The sequence below is a fragment of the Chinchilla lanigera genome, unplaced genomic scaffold, assembly GCF_000276665.1.
Source record: "Chinchilla lanigera isolate Chin_1 unplaced genomic scaffold, ChiLan1.0 scaffold00050, whole genome shotgun sequence".
NCBI classification, from domain to species: Eukaryota; Metazoa; Chordata; class Mammalia; order Rodentia; family Chinchillidae; genus Chinchilla; species Chinchilla lanigera.
Genome location: NW_004955451.1, coordinates 13,474,244 through 13,481,421, shown reverse-complemented (window position 1 = coordinate 13,481,421; position 7,178 = coordinate 13,474,244). Strand labels below are relative to the sequence as shown.

Sequence of the window (7,178 nt, the reverse complement as noted above, 5' to 3'; positions counted from 1 at the left end):
GTTTATTTAGTCTTTTTGAGACAGGGTCTCACTATGCAGTTCAGGCTGGCCTTGAGCTCACTTTGTAGCCTAGGCTGGTCTTGAACTCGCAGCAGTCTCTTGCCTCAGCCTACCAAGTGCTGGGATTACAGGCATGCCCCACCACTTCCGGCTTCTTTATAGGAAATATTTGAATAATGTAACTGTACTATGAAATAAAAGAAATGTCACATTTTAAGTTTTACTTTAAACATTTTTATTTCTTGGGCAGGGTCTTACTATGCATTTCAAGCTGGGTTTGCAGTCACTGTGTAGCCCAGGCTGGCCTCAGACTTGCAGCGATCCTACTGCCTCAACCTCCCTAGTACTAGGATTACAGGCCTGGGGCACCATAGCTGGCTAAATAGTGTTTTGTGGCTCTCAGAAGATCACATTTTGATAAGTGTAAAATGAATATAATAACATAATAGTAAAGCTGACAAGTTGCTTTAGACGCTAAGTGCTTTAAACATGAAAGTTGAAGGGTTTTCCAGTGTGTAGATAGGTAGACCCAGTAAGATAAATGTGTACTGAACTGCTGACAAGGTTTCAGCTGTTTTTTTTTTTTTTGTTGTTGTTGTTGTTGTTACTGTTTTTAACACAAGGTCTCACTATGTAGTTCAGGCTGGCCTTGAATTCACTTTGTAGCCCAGGCTGTCCTCAGACTCACAGTGATTCTCCTGCCTCAGCCTCTTGAGTGCTAGGATTACAGGCCTGTGCCACCATGCCTGGCCTGTGTAAGTTTTTAATGGGTGAGGAGAGGCCACCTTATAAAATGTGCAGTAAGCCTTGAAGGAGTATTAGTATGTGTCTCTATAAACTAAGCCACTGTTTTATAAATACAATTTTAAAAACCTGATTGAGAACTTACTTTGTAATATTGACTGTTCTGTGCTTCAAGTGTTGGTGAGGCCACTGCATTTAGGCCAGTCAAGGAATGCCCCTCTCCACACAGTGTAGGGAGTGGTGTCTGTGTCAGCTTCTGCAGGACTTGTGACACTCCTGACCTGAACTTGGGTCCTGACACATAAAGAGTCTTTATTCCATTTATCACTAATAAATGGCTTGGGTATAACCACATAGAAAATGATCATTTAAAACTGTGAACCAAGTTTTCTCTTAGTATACTCTATCAGGTATATGTTTGTAAAATTAGCTATGGAAGAAGAAAATTGTTGCCATTAGTGACACACCAGTTCATACAAAGTTCTAATACGTAGTTTCAGATCTGCCAGCACTGGGCTGGTGATATAGCTCAGAGCCATAAGCACTTGCCTGGCAAGCCTGAAGTCCTGAGTTCAATTCCCAGTACCAAAAAAAAAAAAAAAAAAAGAATTAAATTGGTATTTAGTTGGGTGTGGTGGTGCACTCCTGTAATCCCAGCACTTGGGAGGCTGAGGCAGGAGGATCATCGCAAATTTGAGACGAACCTGGGCTATAAAGTGAGCTCAGGTTTAGTCTGAACTGCATAGCGAGACCCTATCTCAAAAAAGACAAAAACAAAAAACAAAAAAACCCAACGAATCTGCCAACACCACTTTAGTTTATCTAAATAAGGCACATACATTTTATTTTTTGGTTTTGGTTTTTTTCTTTTCTTTTTTTTTTTTTTTTCCTCCGGTACCGGGAACCGAACTCGCGACCTTGCGCTATAGCCATGCAGGCGCTTTTGCCACTGAGCTAAATCCCCAGCCCCTAGTTTTGGTTTTTTTCTGATACTAGGAATGGAACTCACGACCTTGCTCTTGCCAGGTGGGCACTGTGCGGCTGAGCTAAATCCCCAGCCCCGGCACATATATTTTAACTCTTTAAAGTACAGTTGTATACTTGAATATGTGTTATGTTTAATAGAATAAATAGCTTAGAAATACTGCCAGATATTAATAATATTAGAACAAAGTTACTAACTTGACAAAAAGGAATGGTTCTTCACACTTGCTCATAAGCATTTATCAACTCTTACAATATTTATCCTATCATACAGTTATTGTAGATAAGGAATAGCGTTAATTGGCCATTGTCTCCTTGCAATAGACTTGTTTTTTTTTTGTTTTTTGAGACAAGATCTCACTATGTAGTTCAGGCTGGCTTTCAGCTCACTTTGTAGCCCAGGCTGGTCTCAGACTCACAACGATCCTCCTGCCTCAGCCGCCCGAGGGCTGGGATTACAGGCGTGCGCCACCAGGCCCGGCGATAATAGACTTGTTTAATGTCATCATTCTGAAAGTATGTGCAGACCTCAAAATAGGAAGACTGAAACAGAAGGAAAAGTATCAGTTTCTGATACAAAAATATTAAAATAATACATAGAATTTCATAAAGAAATTTTAAATGAAAGGAACTTGAGTAGAGCCAAAATAGTGATATATGGCTGGATGTGGTAGAGCATGCCTGTAATCCTAGCACTCAGGAGGCTGAGGCAGGAGTCATTGTGAGTTCGAGACCAGCCTGGGCTACAGAGTGAGCTTAAGGCCAGCCTGAACTGTATAGCGAGACCCTGTCTCAAAAAAAAAAAAAAAAGCCAAAAAAAAAAAAATATAGTGATATAGGTTAGAGGCCCCAAATCAAATTTCCTGTGGGCTCAAGCAAATAACAAAAATGAGTGATTTGGTCTAGGTGTGGGAAAACGAGTGATGAGACAGAGGGTGCACCAAAGAGTACATGTCTCTTGTAAGTATACGCAAATTCTGAAAATCCTCTCTGGCCAAGTAAAGCATTTCTGTGGGCCATACTGAGTTCCGTTGAACATGCAGCCTCTGAAGAGAGATTCCAGGGCACTTCAGTATATTGTGCACGTTCTTTATTACTTGACCTGAAGACGAGATTTGAGCATAGCTGGTTCATTAAAAAGAGGAAAAATCTTTATGAGATTCTTACAGGCTCTTGATAGAGGCTGATATAAATAACATATACTGTGCCATATTACTATAGTAAGCAGATTATTTTTGTTTGCTGTTATGTGCTCAGTGTGCCTACTTTTCAGATGCTGAGAATCTAGTACAATACCTCCCTTTGGGTAGCTTTCCCTCCCTTTTTTCTTTCTGCTGGAAATGGAACCCAGGGTCTTGAGCACACCAGGCCTATTTTCAGTTTTTGGAGCAGTAAAATGACCTTTTTTTTTTTTTTTTTTTGTATCATGAATCTAACTCACGACGTCGTGCTCGCCAGAACTTGCGTTGGCCTGAAAGGCTTTGCCGGGGGCACACCTTTTTTTTTTTTTTTTTTTTTAAATGACCTTTTTGAGATCTTGTTTTATGTGTGTATGTATGTCTCTGGTTTACTCATTATTCCTATATGTATTGAGTTTTGGGAATTTAGCAAAAAATCAGTTTTGTACTATTGCATTTTTGAAGAATGAGTAAACTTAACTTTTAAAATAACTGCCATTCCAGGAACCAGATATTTTGCTAGTTCTTTGGAAGGCCAGGGATATAGCTTAGTGGCACAATGCCTGCCTGGCTAAGCATAATGCCCTGAGTTTGATTCCTGCTACCAAAAAAAAAAAGTTAGAACCTAGTTTGTTGGTAATTTTCAAAATACCATGTTTTCTGAATTAAATGGTTATCTCATCTTACTTTTAATTAATAATTTTTTTTTGATAAACTTTAATTTTTAGAGCACTTTTAGGTTCACCAAAAACTTGAGTGGAAGCCAGGTTTGGTGACGCACACCTGTAATCTCAGCACTCTGGGAGGCTGAGACAGGAATCTCCCCTCACATTCGAGGACAGTCTGGGCTACATAAGTGAGTTCAAACCCAGCCAGCACTACATAGTGAGACCCTTCCTCAGAAAACAAACAAACAAAAAACTGAGTGGAAGATACTGCATTTCCGTATAACCCGTTGCTGTGCACTCCCAGACACCACGTGGTCAGCAGGCTGCACACTCCTGAGCATGTTAGGACGAGTGAGCTTCCATCAAAGGGTCATTGTCACCTGAGACCATAGTTCACTGATGGTTCATTCTTTTTTTTTGGTCTTTTTGAGACAGGGTCTCACTATGCAGTTCAGGCTGGCCTTGAACTCAGTTTGTAGCCCAGGCTGGCCTCGAACTTGAAATGACTCTCGTGCCTCAGCCTCTGAATGGTGCGATTACAGGTGTGCGCCATCACGCCCGACTTGATGCTTTATTCTTGCTGTTGTCCTGTCTGTGGGTTTTGACAGATGCCTAGCGACACCTGTCTGCCACTGTCCTGTCATACAGACTATCTTCACTCCCTAAGATGTTTTTTCATCCTTCCCTACCCCCGTCCTCTGACAAATACAAACATTACTGGGGCCTTTCCAGAATGTCATACAGTTGGAATGATACCATGCATAACTTCTTCAGATTTGCTTTTTTCACTTCAGCAACAGGCATTGAAGTTTTTTTGTCCATGTCTTTTCACAGCTTAATAGCTCATTTCTTTTTTATTTTTCGGTACCAGAAATCAAACTCAGGACCTTGCGCTTGTGAGGCAGGTGCTTGTGCTGCTGAGCTATATCCCCAGCCCTTTGTATTTCTTTTTTTTGCTCATTTCTTTTTAGCGCTGAGTAGTGTTCCTTTCTTTGGTGTACCACAATTTATCCGTTTACCTCCAAGGACATCTTGGTTGCCTCCAAGTTTTGGCAATTATGAATAAAGCTGTTAGAAACATCCATGTGCAGGTTTTTTGTTAAAGTTTCCAGTCCATTTGCATACATAGCAAGGAGTATGACTGCTGGGTCAAAAGGTTGGCGTATGCTTAGTTTTTTAAGAAATTGCCACTCTGTCTTCCAAAGTGACTTAATGCATTTGCATTCCTCCCAGCATTGAGTTGGAGAGTTACTGTTGGTCTGCATCTCTCCAGCACTGGATGTTAGTAGTGTTTTGGATTTTGTCCATTCTAATAGGTTTGTATTGGTATCTGGTTCTTGTTTTAATATGCATTTCCCCCATGAAGTAGGAAATGGAGCATCTTTTCACATGCATGTTTGCCATGTCAGTGTCTTAGATCTTTTTTCCTTTTCTTTTTTTCTTTTCCTTTCCTGTCTTCGTTTCTCTCTGGTCCTGGCTCTGGCTCTCATTCTTTTTTTTTCTGGAGGTGGATGGTTTCCAGCACTGGGAATCGAACTCATGACCTTGAGCTTGCCATGCAGGCGCTGTGCCGCTGAGCTAAATCCCCAGCCCCTCATTCATTTGTTTGAGACAAGCTTTTGCTATGTAATCCAGGTTGGCCTTGAACTCGCTATGTAGCCCAGGCTGGTCTCAAACTCACAGCGATCTTCCTGCCTCAGCCTCCCAAGTGCTGGGATTACAGGCATGCACCACCATGGCGAACCTTTTCTCTTTTCGTTTCTCTTTTTTCTCTTTTTTCTTTTTTGAGACAGAGTCTTGGTATGTTGCCCAGCCTGGCTTTGAACTTCTAGGCTCAGGTGATCCTGCCTCAGCCTCCTGGGTGGCTGGGATTACAAGCATGCACCACCATGCCTGTCTTTGTCCATTTTAAAATGGGGTAGTTTCTTTTCTTAGTGTTGAAGTTTAAAAATTTTTATATACTTTGGATAATAGTCCTTTATCTGTTATGTCTTTTGCTAATATTTTCTCCCATACAATGGTTTGTCTTATACTTTGGATGGTATTGCAGAGCAGAATTTTTTTGGTCCTTTGTCAAACATCAGTTGACTACGTTTATGTGGGTTATATTTGATCTCTGTTCTGATCTGTTTTGTCTGTTCTTTCACCAACACCACACTTTGTATACCTTTCAAAGTATTAAAGTTGAGTAGTAAGGCTGGAGGTATAGCTCAGTGGCACAGTGCCTGCCTAGGAAGCACAAGGTCCTGAGTTTGATTCCTGGTACAAAAAAAAATAAAGTTGAGTAATGTCAGTCCTCTTTATTCTTCAGTACTGTGTTGATACTTCTAGGACTTTTGCCTCTCCATATAAACTTTAATTAATTAATTTTTTTTTGTATAATTTTGGTTTTTGAGTCAGGGTCTCACTATGTTGTCCTGGCTGGCTTTACTATGTAGCCCAAGTTGGCCCCAAACTCAGAGCAGTCCTCCTGCCTCAGCCTCCTAAGTTCTGGGACTATAGTAATACACCATCATGCCTGGCGAGTTTGTCAGTATCTATAAAACCTGCTGGGATTTTGAAATTACGTTGAACTTGTAGATCAAGTTTGGCAAAACTGACAGGGTAGCCATTAATTTATTGTTTTTTTGAGACAAGGTCTTGCTATGTAGTTGAGGCTGACCTTGAACACACCATGTAGGCCAGGCTGGCCTTGAATTTGGGGTGATCCTCTTGCCTCAACCTCCTGAGTGCTGGGATTACAGGTGTGCACCACTATACCCGGCTTCTTTGTTGTTCTTTTAATTCTTTCATCAGAGGTTTCTTCATGAAAAGAAATATGTGTTCATATTTCACTAGACATACAGGTATTTCATTTTGAGAGTGCCAGTGTAAATGTGTATTATTCCTGTGTGTACCAACTTACATAACCAAATACATTGTTGCTATTGTTTTGAATGAACTGTTACTGTTAGCTCAATTAGGAAAAATAGAAGTGCTTTTATTTTAATTTATTCTGTGATCTAGGGAATTATTTTCTTTCCGAGAATTCTTTATATAGTTCTGAATCTGAATTACATAATTTTCCTTCTCACCAAAAAAACTTATTTTAACATTTCTTGCAAGACAGGTCTATTGGCAGCCCATAACCAAATTTTTGCTTATCTGAGAAAGTATTTATTTATTTATTTATATATTTATTTAGTCTTTTTGAGGCAGGGTCTTGATATGCAGATCAGGCTGCCCTTGAGCTCACTTTGCAGCCCAGGCTGGCCTTGAACTCAGCAGCAATCCCCCTGCCTCAGCCTCCTGGGTGCTGGGATTACAGGCGTGTGCCACCACACCCTGTGAGAAAGTATTTCTTCTTTACTTTAAGGCTATTTTTACAGGATTCTAGATTGTGTGATTATTTTTGAGAAGTTGGATACAATTCATATTTTTGCTCCTCTTTAGGACAAGTGTTTTTCCACTCTTAACTCCTTACAGAATTTTTTCTTTAGCTTGGCTTTTTCTGAAGTTTGACTCTGATATGCCTAAGTGTAGCTTTTGTTTTGTTTTTGGCATTTATCCTGTCTGGTCTTGAATTTCTTTGGTTTGTGCCTTTTTTTTTTTTTTTTTTTTTTTT

General features: G+C 40.2%; 1 protein-coding gene across 1 annotated transcript in view; it reads left to right on the top strand.

Annotated features, from left to right (window-relative positions):
* Npepps (aminopeptidase puromycin sensitive) overlaps positions 1–7,178 on the top strand; it is a gene marked incomplete at its 5' end in the record, with an annotated part of 70,020 nt that overhangs the window by 455 nt on the left and 62,387 nt on the right.